We start from the raw sequence: 15564 nt of genomic DNA, 5'->3' as shown, positions 1-15564 counted from the left end.
CCCTCATGGGAAACCTAGCTGGGTCCGAATCCCTAACAGGACATGAAACTTTAGGGATTGCAGCTGTAACATGGGAGGCTTTTGTACTGTATACTATACTGGTTCTCAAAAAGTGGGGTCCAGGGGCCCCCAGGGGTACTTGAGGGGGTTTCCAGGGGGTCCCCAACCTCTTTAACCCTGTTTTATTCAACTTCGGCTAGTTGAAAATTCGAAACATATATATATATATATATATATATATATATATATATATATATATATATATATATATTTTTTTTTTATCTTGACATATTTAGACACAGTTTGAATAGTTTTAAAACTGGGGGCTCCACAACATATTTTCAGATGGGGGGTCCGCAGCCAAATACATAGCTACATTTGGGATGCAAAAATGTGTTAATACAGCATCGCAATCATTTCAACCACTTTATCCATTTATATCTCGGCTAAAGAAATCCAAAATGGCAGATCTACGAGCTGACAGCGCGTCACTTGGTGCTGCGCTGCGAGCTTGTAGATCTGCTATTTTGGATTTTTTTTGGTGGAAAAAAATCTTGAATGTTGAATAATTTTACATTTCTCAAAACAAATCTTCTCTTCTGGGGGTCCCTGGCACAAAACATAGACATTTGTGGGTCCTTGACATGAACATGTTTGGCTGTAGTTAGGCTGTTAGTACTGCATGTATGTATGCACAAGTTGTTCATGAATCATGTCACCTGGATATTATGTTTCCACATAGAGAGAGAGAGAGAGGAGGAGCCTCAACCTGTAGACCTGTGCAGAGAGAGAGAGGTAGAGAGAGAGAGATATTCTAATCACAGCGCCGGGGAGAGAGGAGGAGGACAAGACAAGCAGAGCAAACAAATCCACCAAATAAAAAGACATCTGAATGTGTTGAATCATGTTCTCAACAACATTCACCTGCTTCCCCCCCTGCTGAGTGACTGTGTGGTGGTGGGAGAGATCAGATCGGCCCATGCTGTGAATGGGAAGGACTGGAGAAGGAGTCATTCTTTTCTTTTCTTCTTGGAGAGAGAAGAGGAGAGGAGAAGGAGGAGAGGAGAGGAGACATTACTAGGGCTGTGTGGGGGAGCAGCTAGCCTCTGGAAGCTACAGCTAACAAGGTCAGTTTGAGTTGCTTTGCTGGTGTTTGAGCAGCTCGGATCGGATCGGATCAGCTTTGATTTTTTTTTTTTAAACGTCCGATTGTGACCCGGTGGAAGCTTGGATCTCTAGTCGGCTTTATGACGGGCAAAGGCTGGCATCATATGGCTCTTTTGGACAGGTATAACCCCAAATTATTATAGGATAATATACATCATCATCCTCTATTTTTAGTGTTGGTCGGGTTTGCGTTATTAGCGTTAACGCAGGGTGTCTGATGGTGGTGTCCCGATCGAGTTTTTTTTTCCGTGTTCGACATTTTGAGCGGATGGGGTTCATGTTTTTTGTTTTTATTCCGTTGGGACTGGGAGACGTTGTTTATTATTGTCCTGGGATATGTGATAATAGTGTAGAATTATCGGCTGTCAATCCGTCATTTTTGTTGTTTTTTTCCCCATCTATGTCTGGAGCTAACATATAACTGTTTACCCAAAGCTATGCAGTGTCAGTTTGTTGTAGCAGCAGCAGCGTCACATGAACTGGAATGAGGTGCAGTTACAGCGGAAATGGAGTGATCCTGCTTTTCAAAATAAAATGCATCGCTTTTTTTGTTCAGTCCCTTATGGCAGTGGTTTTCAAACTTTCATGTCAAGGACCCCCAAATTGACACTTATTAGCCCGCGGACCCTCATTTGAAAAGATATGCCAGGGACCCTCATAAGAGAAGATCCTAACGGCTCTAGCAGTGATTTTCAACCATTTTAATTTCAAGGACCCCCAGCTTGACATGCATTAGACTACGGACACCCATTTAATGGCATTTCTTTCTCTGGGATCCCAATTTATATTGTAAAATCAAGGTTAATTTAACTCTGAGAGTACCAAATGTTTGGTTCCATTTGTACACTCTCAGAGTTACAGACCCATAAGTGTCCATTTGGTTCCTAACTATCCATAATTTAGCTGGGGACCGCCTGGAACTCCCTCAAGGACCCCTGGGGTTCCCCGGACCCCACTTTGAGAACCAATGCGACGAGTTACTTTGAGGATTTAGATTATTATTAGTATTACTATTAGTATTGTTTTTATTGTGGTAGTGCTACTTTTACAACCAGGAAAGCATCTGTGTAATTTGATATTTTTGCGTTCGCTATTCCTTTATAGCTTGTATATCTGCTATTTTTTTTAAAAGTTTTTAAAAACATCTTGAACGTGTGTGAACTGTAGAAGGCATTTGTAGAATCGTTCTCAGGTCTTAATGGGTCAAGTAAAAAAAAAATAACGTATGGATAAAACCAGTTAACCAATTAAAGTTAAAACTTAGGATAAAAAAAGAAATTCAAAAGAAAAGAAAAAAACGTTTACTTTGAAATCCTCCTAGCGGAAGCCAGGGCCCTATCAGCGGTGTGTTGACGCTGCCACCAGGCGGCAGCAGCAGCTCATAGCAGCCTGTAGTGTGTGTGCGTGTATGTGTGTGTGTGTGTGTTACTGCTACTAGAAATAGAACAGGTGCATCTCTCTCTCCTAGCGATGGATGCGCTGGCCTCCCGACGCTACCACCACGGTCTGTTTAATCGCTTGTTCTCCTTTTCGCACGTTCTCTCTTAGCTTTAGGTTTAAACGGCAGGTCGTGGGAACTCAGCGTTTAAAACGTGTCCGTAAGGCTAATATGTGTGTTAGAACGTTTGGTAAAAGTAGTCATTTTGTGCTAGAAGAAGGCCTCGGGGCCTGGGCCATGGTTTAGTTAGCTAGCTAACAGGATAAGTGGCTGTTGTTGGTGGGTTTATAGGAGCCATCATTTGCTCTGGAATGTTTTAACATGTTAATTTCGCTCCATTGTTGTTTTCCTTTCTTATTGATTTTGTTGTCAGCCTGCAGGGGGGGTTCATCATCATCATTGTTAACAGCTTTGTAATTGATGAGGCTTTTTTTTGGCTTGGCTATACTACACTGTTAATGTTATAACGTTGTCCCCCCCTCCAGGAGCTGAAGAGCAAGTCAATGCAGCTTTTTAGTGGAATGTTAACTTTGTAGTTTTTTTTTGGCAGTGGTGGAAAAAGTACTCAATTTTTTTTCAATACTGCAATGTAGAAATGCTCTGTTACAAGTGAAAGTTCAGAATTCAAATGTACTTAAAGTAAGAAAGTTCATTATGCAGAATGTCCCATTTCACAAGTTTTCAAATGTATGAAAATCTTTTTGAAAATAGATCTACAAGCTCACAATGCCATGCATTGTGAGCTTGTAGATCGGCTATTTTCAAAGTCTACAAAAACCTACACAATCTACAAAGTAACTTGTAACTAAAGTTTTCAGATAATTGTAGTGGAGTGAAAGTACAATACTTTCCTCTGAGATGTAGTGGAGTAGAAGTAAAAGTACAGAACATTGGAAATAATCCAGTGAAGTAAAAAAAATACCTAAAAATTGTACTTAAGACTTAAGTACAGTACTTGAGTAAATGTACTAAGTTACTGTCCACCACTGGTTTTTGGGCGGTTTATTGTCAATGTTTTTGTGATCTGTCGGTCTGGGACAGTGTTGGGATTATATTGGAGACCATGTTATGATGTAGAGGGAGATATATTCATATATAATAAGACATTAAGAGACAAAATCTAGTTCAGATGACAGGTTTTTGACCCATGGCAAAAAAAAGCATGCTGTTTTTTCTTATAAATTCTGTGTTGATTTAATTCCGAGAGAATACAAATGTAACCAAATGGACCCTTACGGGTCCATTTGGTTACATTTGTATTCTCTCAGTAAGCACATGGATGAGTTGCCACTGAAGACGTTGCTGTGCATTGATTTGCATTTTGCATGGCATTCTTTCCACAGCAAAGTTCATTTCTACAGGTCAACACAAAGTTACAGGCAACAAGGCTGGGACAATTTGTCTTTTCCCTCTCAACACGTTTTGCCAGTACCTTTTCCTTTTTTTTTACCCCCCCCCCTCCTTTTCTTTTAGTGGAGCAATGTTTTGGGAACATCCACTTCTCAAGGCAAAGCTTGTGGAGGATAGTGGATAATGTTTGTTATCAGTGTTGGAAAGTAACTACGTACATTTACTCAAGTAATGTAGTCAAGTACAATTCTGAGGTATTTTTACTTTAATGGAGTATTTCCCAATTTTCAATACTTTTACTTCTACTCCATTACATCTAGGAGGAAAATATTGTACTTTTACTCCACTACAATTATTTGAAAACTTAAGTTACGAGTTACTTAGATTTAGATTATTATTACAAAACATACATTAACCACTTCAGCCCTATATATATATATATATATATATATATATATATATATATATATATATATATACACACATACACATTTCGGCCAATTGAAAATGGCCGATCTGCAAGCTCACAATGTGCCGCGATGCAACACATTGTGAGCTTGTAGATCTGCTATTTTCAAAAGATTTTTATAATAAACTTGAACTGGGACATTATGCATAACGAGTACTTTTACTTTTGGTACATTTTTATACATTTTGATGCCAATACTTTTGTACTTTTACCCAAGTACATTTTTAATTCCGGACTTTTACTTGTAACAGAGTACTTCCACATTGCAGTATTGATACTTTTACTTAAGTAAAAAATATGAGCACTGTTTCCACCTCTGTCTGTTATTCAGCTGATGTGCTTATCCAGAGACTGCTGTTGGCCTGTGGTAGAACCATACACGTCAATTCAATTGGCCCGGAATACCATTGTGCTTTTGAGTCCTAATTATTTTCGGTGCCTTTCCCAACATTATTATTTTCTCCCCTTTCGTTGTTTAAAAGTGCAGACACCATTGTTCCAGTACCTCTCCGCAGTGTGAACCCTCTACCTTCAGGGTGAGATAGGGTGGCAGTGAAACAAACCCACGCTCTGCTCCTGGGAACTGTTGTGTTTACCCTTCACTAAAGTAGTTATTATCACACAAACTATGAGCTGTTATTGTCCCACACACAGTTAACCCATTAAGACCTGCACAAGGCCGATTCTATAAATGCCTTATACGCCCCCACCTGTTTTCTGAAAAACGTATGTTGCTAAATCAGTGGCGCTCAAACTTTTTCATGTCGAGGACCCCCAAAATTATGTGTATTTGGCCGCGAACCCCGCTTTAAAGAATGTATATATTCAAAGATTTGCACAAGTGTTCCTGATATTTAAAAAATAGCAGATCTAATGCGAGCTTGTATATGCTATTTTTGAATAGCCGACCAATAGGCTATACCAGGGGTCTTCAACAGGGGGTCCGGGACCCCTAGGGGGTCCTCAGAGTTACTACAAGCGGTCAGCGAAAATGTTTGTGAGATATATATATATTTTTTACATTAACCACTTGAACCCTAGCATCCCTATTCTGAAGAGAACTTTTGCCAAAAATAGCAGATCTACAAGCTCACAACGAGCTTGTAGATCTGCTATTTTTGGCAAAGAGGTACAGGTGTAGAGGGGAAAAAAGAGCAGACCAAGTAAACAAAAAAAGTTTAATCTTACTACATTTTATACAATATAGAGGGGGTCCCTGCTTCATCTCTCTCTCAACTAGGGGGTCCTTGGGCTGAAAACGTTGAAGACCCCTGTGCTATACAGTATATAGCAACAATCTAACATGATGCTTTCACGCTTTGAATGGGTTTTTAGGATATTATTCTTTGAAATCTAATTTCTGTTTAGTTTTGAGGCAATGGCATTGTAGAATCTTCTTGGCTACATTGGGGAAATCTTGTTTTGAAGCACCACAACTTTATTTTAGTTTTTTGTGCTTGTGAGAGCCTGAGGTAGACTTTAATGTAGTCTTCTGTTTTAATTAGATCAAGCTTATGAGCTATAGGCCTAGTTTTATGTTTAAAACATATTTCTGTTATGCATTTTAAATCCTACACACTGATATGCAGTGGTGGAAGAGGTACTCAGATATTTTACTGATGTAGAAGTAGCAATACCACAATATAAGAATACTGTTACAAGTAAAAGGCCTGTGTTCAAAATGATACTTAGTACCAAAGTATTGGCGTAAAAATATACTTTTAAGTACCGAAAGTAAAAGTACTAAAATGTTTGAAAATAGACGATCTACAAGCTCGCGACGCGTTGTGAGCTTGTAGATCGGCTATTTTCAAATAGCCTATGTATAAAATAGGGCTAAAGTGGTTAATGTATGTTTTATAATATAATAATTTATATCTGCAAAGTAACTAGCAACTTCAAGGTAGGGTAAGTGATTTGCAATTATTCAAATAATTGCAAAATGGGTCTATGTTCTGATAGTACTCGTTACGAGTGTCCTGTCCATATAAGCTCTAATGTCTCTCCAGCTCTTTATTAAACAGAAAATGCATTTTGAGTGCTCTCTGATTGGCTCAAATGTTGTCACCTACCTGAAAATGTACTATATTCTGTTTACTAAAGAGCTGGAGAGACCCCTGTGACTGAACAAACACTCTGTAGCAATGATTACTATCAAAATATAGTACTTTAACCTTTTTACAAAAATATATCACTTACCCTACCTTAAGTTTTAAAATACCGGTAATTGTAGTGGAGTAAAAGTAAAATATTTGCCTCTAAGATGTAGTGGAGTAGAACTAAAAGTATTGAAAATTGGAAATACTCCAGCAAATTCAAAAATACCTAAAATTGTACTTAAGTACAGTACTTGAGTAAATGTACCTAGTTACTTTACACCACTGCTGATATGGGTGGGGTTTTGCCAGGTGAGACTTTTTGTCTCCCGTCTTATATTCTTTCAGCAGAGCATTATTATTTGTGTATTGAAGCATCTCCAGTCCCAGCCAGTTTGTGTGCTTTGCTTTGCATGGCCTTGTGCCTCAAACAGGCAACTTTTAGAAGAATGTGACAGTGCAGTGGATTCCATTCACAATCATCTTGCGTCAGAGAGAAGCGCTGTACCGGTGAGGGAGAGAGAGAGAGAGGGAGGAGGGGAGGGAAACTTGAGAATGTGGCCCAGAGAATGCCTTTGTCTGTGTTTGCCTGAGATCTCAGATGGTGCTGCATGTCTCAACATGGTTACTGGCGCGCACACGGCGTCATTCCATTCACAGGGATCCTGCCTGTAGGTGGATGCATGCATGGAGCGTTGGGGCGGGGGCTGGCGATGGCTGATTCACAAAAAAAACACATTGGTGTGGTCAGGCTGGCAGGCAGTGGTGTAAAGTAGCTAAGTACATCTACTCAAGTACAATTATTAGGTATTTTTTACTTTACTGGAGTATTTCCAATTTTCAGTACTTTTACTTCTACACCTCAGAGGCAAATATTGTACTTTACTCCACTATTATTTGAAAACTTTAGTTACTTTGCATGCATACATTATTATATTTATAAAACATACATTTACCAATTTTGCCCTATTTTATACATAAGCTATTTGAAAATAGCCAATCTACAAGCTCACAAGTTGTGAGCTTGTAGATCTGCTATTTTCAAACATTTCAGTACTTTTACTTTTGGTACTTTTAAGTATATTTTGATGCCAATGCTTTCGTACTTTTACTCAAGTAACATTTTGAACACAGGCCTTTTCCTTGTAACGGAACTTAAGTAAAATATCTGAGTACTTCTTCCATCACAGGCAGGCAGGCAGTCAGAGTTGACCCAGAAGGAGGTAGTGAAATGGACTGATTAAGAATGTTATTCCAGTACTTTTTCCCCAATAACTCATTTTATGTTTTCAAACTAGCCACCGTTCTCAGTTCTTCACCGCTGCTCTAGTACTGTGGTTCTCCCCAGATAACAGTGAGTGAAGTGATGATTAATTATAGGAATAGGAATTCTAAGACTTTTTTAATACCTACAAAAAAAAAGAGCATTACTGTATCAAAAGTCATCAACAAACCATACTATTAAAAACAGGTCCAACATTGGCCAAATTTTCAAATAATATAAGAAATAGGCAAAGATTGTGATTAAAAATAGGCGATCTATAAGCTCACAGCGGGCATTGTAAGCTTGTAGATCTGCTATTTTCACAAAGTTTATCTGTGGAACCGAGTCAAACTAAATGTAATGCTTCAACTCCTCCTACATTCCAAGTGCTTATCAGGGTGGGGGGTCCCCAGTTAAAATATGATTATGGGGGGGGGCACTCACGGCCTGAAAAGGTTGAGAGCTCCTCTAATACAGGGGTCTTCAAGAGGGGGTCCAGGACCCCTAGAGGGTCCTAAGAGATACTACAGGGGGTCCACTAAATCTGTGATAGGATTTTTTTTTTTTCACGGCCTGAAAAGGTTGATAGACACTCCTCTAATACAGGGGTCTTCAACAGGGGGTCCTCAGAGATACTACAGGGGGTCCACCAAATCTGTGTGATAGGATTTCTTTTTCTTAAAAAAAAAGAAATTGAACCCTAGCATCCCTATTCTGAGGAGAACTTTAGCCAAAAAATAGCCGATCTACAAGCTCACAGCGTCTCGCACTGCGAGGCGTTGTGAGCTTGTAGATCGGCTATTTTCGGCAAAGAGGTTTGTAGAGGGGAAAAAATGGCAGACCAAGTACAGAGCGAAAGCTCAAGTTTACTAAGTATTGATAGTGGTTTTAAGTGGTTAAATGTCTGAACATACACCTTTAACATGAATCCAATATGTAGTGGGGGGGTCCCTGCTTCATCTCTCTCTCTCAGCTAAGGGGTCCGTGGCCTGAAACACGGGCCAAGGACCCCTGCTCTAGTATACTTCTAAAAAATGGCGTACGTTTGAAATGAGCTATGCATACACTAGCGTTGCAGATTAGATGCAGAGACGAGGAACCCTGTGGACGTGGCTTAAATAATCCACGATTATTTAAGCCACCGGGAATTATTTAATCGACCGGGAACGCATCTCTGTCATTTTAACACATTCACTGCTAGGGGTTTTCACTGCCAAAGGCTGCAGCCTCTGGCAGCATTTTTAACGATTTTCTTACCTTTTCAAGTAGTCACAGAATATTTATCTTCAGTATGATCGATGCCCTGATGGTTGCTAATCACGGAGGGTTTCAACGCGACCTCCCGTTCGCTTGTTATACGCTGTTGAAAATAGCATGTCTCGCCAAAGTTACACAGGAGCCGAGATACAGAATATTTCCCAAATACTTTAACCAGGAAGTGAATGGAGCAGTACATTTGTAAAATATGTTGTTCCAGGGGCCCCCAGAAGCAAAGATTTGAGTTATTATTTTTTTTAATGCCTTACATTTTTAAAAATATATATTTAAAGATTTGCACAAATTATCAAGATTTTTCAAAAAATAGCAGATCTACAAGCTCATAGCGCGGCATTCGTTGCTTGTATATCTGCTATTTTTGAATAGCCAAAGTATAAAGTAATAGTTTAAGTGGTTACACGGATGCGTTCCTGGTCTTAATCATTCCATTTTACCCAGTATGTGACGTGGCTTCTTCCCAGCAATCTCCGGCCAAGTTATAAATGTCAGTTTACTTTGAGCAAATGAGTCATTTCCACTTATCTCTTCATTTCCCTGGTAAGTGATGGATGTCATGTCTGTGGATTACTCACTTCCGTCTGAATAATAATCACAAAGGTGTGACGATTCGACATGTTCCTTATTTAATGGAAATATCGCTTGTCCGGACAATGCACTGGATTACTCTATACAGGGTTCCCACGGCCATGAAAGTCCTACAGGTGTAAGAGCGTCATTATTGCACTGGATGATTGCTATATAGGCCTGGAAATGGGGTAAATACTTTGGAAAAGGTGTGGAAAGTTCATTGTTACAAGTGTGTGTGTGTGTGTGTGTGTGTGTGTGGGGGGGGTGTTTTTAAGCCTTTATTTGATACTGATAGTGGAGAGAGACGGGATATGGCAGGAGAGAGAGACCTGGGGAACGGACATGCGGCTAAGGGCCTCGGGTCGGACTTGAAACCTCAGATGGTGGAAACCTCATATGTCCAAAACTGTTACTTTTCAGGATTCAAATTCAAAAATGTCAAAAGCAGCCGATCTACAAGCTCGAAACTCGTCGCTTCGCGCCGCATTTCGAGCTTGTAGATCTGCTACTTTTGCCATTTTTGGATCTGCTACTTTTTTTATGCTTTAGTGTGACGTTAGAGTTAGAATATGGAGATAAGAGGTTTCTGCCCGGACAGCAACGATATGCTCTTTGGAAATTGGTGTTTTTGTCATGTCAGGGAGTGGAAGAAGTCCACACTGGTACTGTAGACCCACCCGCTCCTTTAACAACAACAACTCCGATCTGTGCTTCTGGGGGTCCCTGGAACAACATATTTTGAGATGGGGGGGGGGGGGGGCAAATACATATCATTTTGGGTGGTCCCTGACATGGAAAAGTTGGAGCACCACTGATATAGCAACATACTGTTAGGATTTAGAAAACAGCCCGTGGACCCCCATCTCAAAAGGTTTTGTTCCAGGGACCCCCAGACGCAAAGATTTGAGTACAAATGTTCGCTTTAAAAAATATATATATATATTCAAAGATTTGCATACATTTCCACGATTTTCCCCAAGAAATGCAGATCTACAAGCTCGTAGCGCGGCACTCGGTGCTGCGCTACGAGCTTGTATAGCCAAACAATTCTAAACTGGCACAGATGCGTTCCCGGATTGAATGGGTGAATGCAAGACATTTACAATGCACATTTATTGGCCAATATAATAAGTACAGTTTATAGGGTATGTACAAGTAGCTACTAACGCCACTCATCATATTTATTCATACCGGGACAGCTGCTTTTTCAGCACTTCATGGAGAACTCTTCTCCTTTTTAACTCATTTCATTTCATATAAAATATATAGTTACTGGTGGGCAGAAACCTCATATCTCTTATATTCATTTTCTTTTGTAAATTAATGCCCTATTTGATCATATTACAGCGTCACACAAAAGCACCAACAGCAGCAGATCCACAGTCTCGTTTTGAGCTTGTAGATCTGCTACATTTTGCTGTTTTTGAATCCTGAAAAGTGAACACTTTTGGACATAATGAGGTTTTTACCTTGACAGACGATATATTTTAAAAGCAGCCGATATTGCTGTCTAGATATGGACTATTATGTAAATATCTTGGCCAAATACATCAAATCATTTTGGGTGGTCCTTGACATGAAAAAGTTTGAGAACCACTGATTATAGCAACATACTGTAGGTTTTTTTTTCTTCCAAAAAAATCTGTTAAGATTTAGAAGACATTTGTAGAATCCCCAGATGCAAAGATTTGGGTTAAAATGTTCAAAGATTTGCAAAAAAAAAATCACGATTAATTTTTTTTAATGCAGATCTACAAGCTCCTAGCTGCCGCGCTATGAGCTTGTATATCTGCTATTTTATGAATAGCCATTTTTACAATAGAAAATATTGTCTCAGGAATATTGGTATGTCAAACACCCTACAGATGAATCAAGCCAATGCCATACACATAGTGTTGGGCCCTGTAGTTTTTTTTCACTGGCTTTTCCAAAAGCGTTCTGCATTGAATGTGGAGGGGTCTTCATCACCGTGGCCTGAAGGGGTTTATTTCTCAATAATGACCTGCTCCCCACTGATTATCCTGCTTATTACGCAGCTACTTAATGAAAAAAAATATAAATTGACCCAAAATGAACAACAAAACGAAGGATTTCATTGCTTACGGTAATGAAAGTATTGAATTGATTTTATGCCGGGTGCGTCCAGTGCAACGCGTTTCCTCGGGAAACGGCATGAAGTGTTCTCACTTCAAATGTTTTCAAAAACATTCTTGAAAATAATATTTAGCTGTAAATGCCATGGTGTGTTTGTTTACATGGCTGTCATGTTGGATACGACACAAAATCAAGCAGCACAGATTGATATGAGCCAGGTGCTCTGAGCCTTTTATTAGACAGCGGCCTGTTATTGAGTTCAGCGACCAAGTACAGAGTCAACGGTCAAGTTTACAAACTATGGAGTGTTTGTTTAAGTGGTTAAATGTCTGAAAATACACGTAAAATGATGTCCTTGGCAGTGAATGGGGGGGGCCCACTACCTTAGAAATTTTAAAACTGTTATGTGATACCGTTGGCATTTATTAGGGTAAAATAGACAGTATAGAATTAACTGGTTTTCAGCCTTCAAAATGTTTTATTCACCTTCATCATTGCGTACAATGAACAGTTATGCAATGGACAACAAAAGTCAGTTTACTGAAAGTGACAGGAGTTACGTAGACGTACTTGTTGTGTCCTTTGTACAAATTGACCCTGTATGTTGTGTTCCTTTATATGTTGTGTTTACCTTCTTATAAAGAGGGTTATGTAAGAAAGCAAACACTTCCAAGTAAATTAAGCTTGAATCTGATCACGTCTCCCACTTCTCCACTATTCTGTGAAGGAAAAACACACGGGGAAAAGACGGGACAAAGAAATAAAGGTGTTTTTAAACCCTTTAAGACCGGGAACGCATCTGTGTTTTGATTGATTTGAATATTTTATGAGGCAAAACTGTAAAACGTCACAATTACAGTTCAAATACTTTGTCTAAAAGGTCGGTCCAAAAAAGTTATTTTTCTTCAATGGTCTTGTTTCCATTGAGGTCCCAAGAGGTGTCATTTTAAGATTTCTTTGGCTATTCAAAAAAAGCAGATATACAAGCTCATACCGTGGCACCGAGTGCCGCGCTACGAGCTTGTAGATCTGCTATTTTAGAAAAATCATGAACATTTGTGCAAATATTTATTTTTTAATTTGTAACTCAAATCTTTGCTTCTGGGGGGTCCCTGGACCTAATATTTTACAAGTGTTTGCTTTATATATGTTCCAAGATTTGCACAAATTTCCAAGATAAAAAAAAAAATAGCAGATCTACAAGCTCATAGCGCACTCGGTGCCGCACTATGAGCTTGTAGATCTGCTATTTTTCAATAGCCAAAGAAATCTAAAATGACAAGATGCTTTCCCAGTCTTATTAGGTTAAAGAGCTGTTGTTGCTGGTCACAACATCAGTCCTGGTAATGCTCGATTTGCACGCTGGTGTTGCACGCCGTAAATAGCAGATATGCAAGCTCACAACGCGTCACGTTCGTGACGCGTTGTGAGCTTGCAGATCTGCTATTTACTGAGCACGACAACACACACCGGCACACAACTAAGTATATAAGTGAGGCTTTTAGCCGACCGACATCAGCGCCTGGCTCCGCTTGGTATTAGAATGCCGGGGCAATCGTTCCGACCCTGGCTCTGGCCGCCTCTCAACGCTACAGGATTGGGGTTGGCCGGGTCAGCACAATGGAGATTCTGAATTCCCACCCCCCCAGGGCACCTAATTAAAACGTACAACCAAGACAAATGACCTCTGACGCCTCGTGCCGTCTCATGAGACTTAGCCGGCTAACGCTGGAAAAAAACCCTGTGACATGGGTTGCCAGATCTGCTTATTATAATTTCCCCGCAATGTTTTATTTGAAAATAGCCGATCTACAAGCTCACAACGCGTCGCGATGTAGATCTGCTATTTTCAAGTAGCTGATGTATATATGTTAAAGTGCTCATGTGGCCCCATAGTCGTTTCTTTTGGGCTGGTTTTCCTAGACCTGGTTGCTTGTTTCTCTCACAGAATCTGGCAACACTGCATGTGACATGCGGAAGTGTTTAAAATAGGTTTGGAGGATCAACTTGTCCTTTTCTTTTAGCAGTCCTACCTTTTTGCCTTGGAAATGTTTCGATTTATCCAATCTATTCCTTTAACCCATTAAGACCTAGAACGCATCTGTGTCACTTTTTGATTTGAGCTAAAAAGCATTATTTTACACTTTGGCTATTCAAAAATAGCAGATATACAAGCTCATAGCTACGAGCTTGTAGATCTGCTATTTTCGAAAAATTTAGAAAATGTGTGCAAATTAATGTATTCATATTCTTTTAAAGCGAACATTTTTAACTCAAATCTTTGCTTCTGGGGGTCCCTGGAACAAAATATTTTGAGATGGGGTCGGCGGCCAAATACATATCATTTTGGGGGTCCTTGACATGAAAAAGTTTGAGAACCACTGATATAGAAACATATGTTTTTTTTTTTAAACGTAGCGTTACAAGACATTTTGTAGAATCGGAACCTCAGGCCTTAATGGGTTAATTTATTTTGTCTAGGCCTGTCACAATTGCTATTTCGCCTAATCGCTATTATTTGAGATACGGTAATCACAATTATTTTAGCATAATCGCTATAATGTTGAGAAAGGTTCATACTTTTTTAACCAAAAAAAAAAAAGTATTGTGGAAATAGCAGATCTACAAGCTCGCAACGTGTCGCTGTGCGGCGTGTTGTGAGCTTGTAGTTCGGGTATTTCCAGTATTTTGTAACACTTTTTTTGTTGTTGTATGAAATGGCCAGAATTAATTATTTATTTTGATTATTGGTATCGGTCACTGTCAGTCAGTTTTTGTTATATCTGCCCGGTGCAACTTTTTTTAAAAAAAAGGACTGGCATACATTATGGCTGGGATTTGTGATTCATTATCCACTTAAGCCCCTATATATATATATATATATACTTAAGTCATACGACAAATGGCGAAAATAACCGATCTCCAAGCTCACTCATGTGTTTGATCTTGTAGATCTGCTTTTTTCGGTATTGCAACTTTCTTGTCATTTCTTGTAAATTTTCACCTACGGCCCCCAAAACAGAGTTGCCAGGGTGAGAGTGTTTAGATGGCTGGTTCGTCCTGGTTGAATCAAATATTTAGGCCGCACACAAGTACTTAACTCTGACAGTTAAAGTAGAACCCCTATTTTCTTTTCGTTCATTTTGTTCTGTAGGCAGAAATGTAAAACGATGTGATAACGCAGGCAGAAATATGTCCCAGCATAATTCTAAACCGCATAAAGATGGCTTTCAGTGGTGTAAAGTAACCAGGTACATTTATTCAAGTACTGTACTACATTTTGAGGTACTTTTACTTTACTAGAATATTTCCAATTGTCTATACTTTTACTTGTACTCCACTTTACTCCATTATAAAAGATACATTAACCACTTTAGCCCTATTTTATACCTAAGCTATTTGAAATTGCTATTTGATCTGCTATTTTCAAACATTTTTGTACTTTTACTTTTGGTACTTAACACATTGGGTGCCAGAGGTTTATTAAAATATTATACTTTGAGTGCCAGGACTTTTTAAACATTTTGAACCTTTTTCAAGTAGTCACAAAATATTTTCAGTGATCACCGTCCTCACGGTGATCCCCTCATTACACACATACAGGTCTCGTACAATCGGGGGGAAAAAATTTAAAACATTCGGAAATCCATTCCATAGTTGCAGCCAGTTGAAAATAGTTAAATTAACATTGTAAAAAAAAAAAGTGCACAGGAGCCGAGATACAGGTTTTTGAAGTCATAAGTTAACCAGGAGGTGGATTGGAGTCTAAATCTTGTAGGAGTGATATTTCCTGTTGCTGTGAAGAAAAAAAAAAAAAAAAATTAAAAAAAAAAAAATATAT

General features: G+C 39.1%; 1 protein-coding gene across 4 annotated transcripts in view; it reads left to right on the top strand.

Annotated features, from left to right (window-relative positions):
• Positions 1–835: 835 nt before the first annotated feature.
• LOC308097463 (dystroglycan 1-like) overlaps positions 836–15564 on the top strand; it is a 28502-nt gene continuing 13773 nt past the window's right edge. Inside the window, exon 1 of one of the 4 annotated variants that reach the window (XM_080445222.1) lies at positions 836–1127. The gene's annotated coding sequence lies outside the window, so the exon portion shown is untranslated. Of the gene's footprint in view, positions 1128–1221; positions 1289–4993; positions 5032–15564 lie in introns of those variants that run through there. The other 3 variants (XM_080445225.1, XM_080445223.1, XM_080445224.1) reach the window with 3 other exon arrangements.

The sequence above is a fragment of the Gymnoscopelus braueri genome (assembly GCF_963280865.1).
Source record: "Gymnoscopelus braueri genome assembly, chromosome: 12".
NCBI lineage: Eukaryota > Metazoa > Chordata > Actinopteri > Myctophiformes > Myctophidae > Gymnoscopelus > Gymnoscopelus braueri.
The sequence above is the reverse complement of the archived record's forward strand: the minus strand, read 5'-3'. Positions and strand labels throughout refer to the sequence as shown.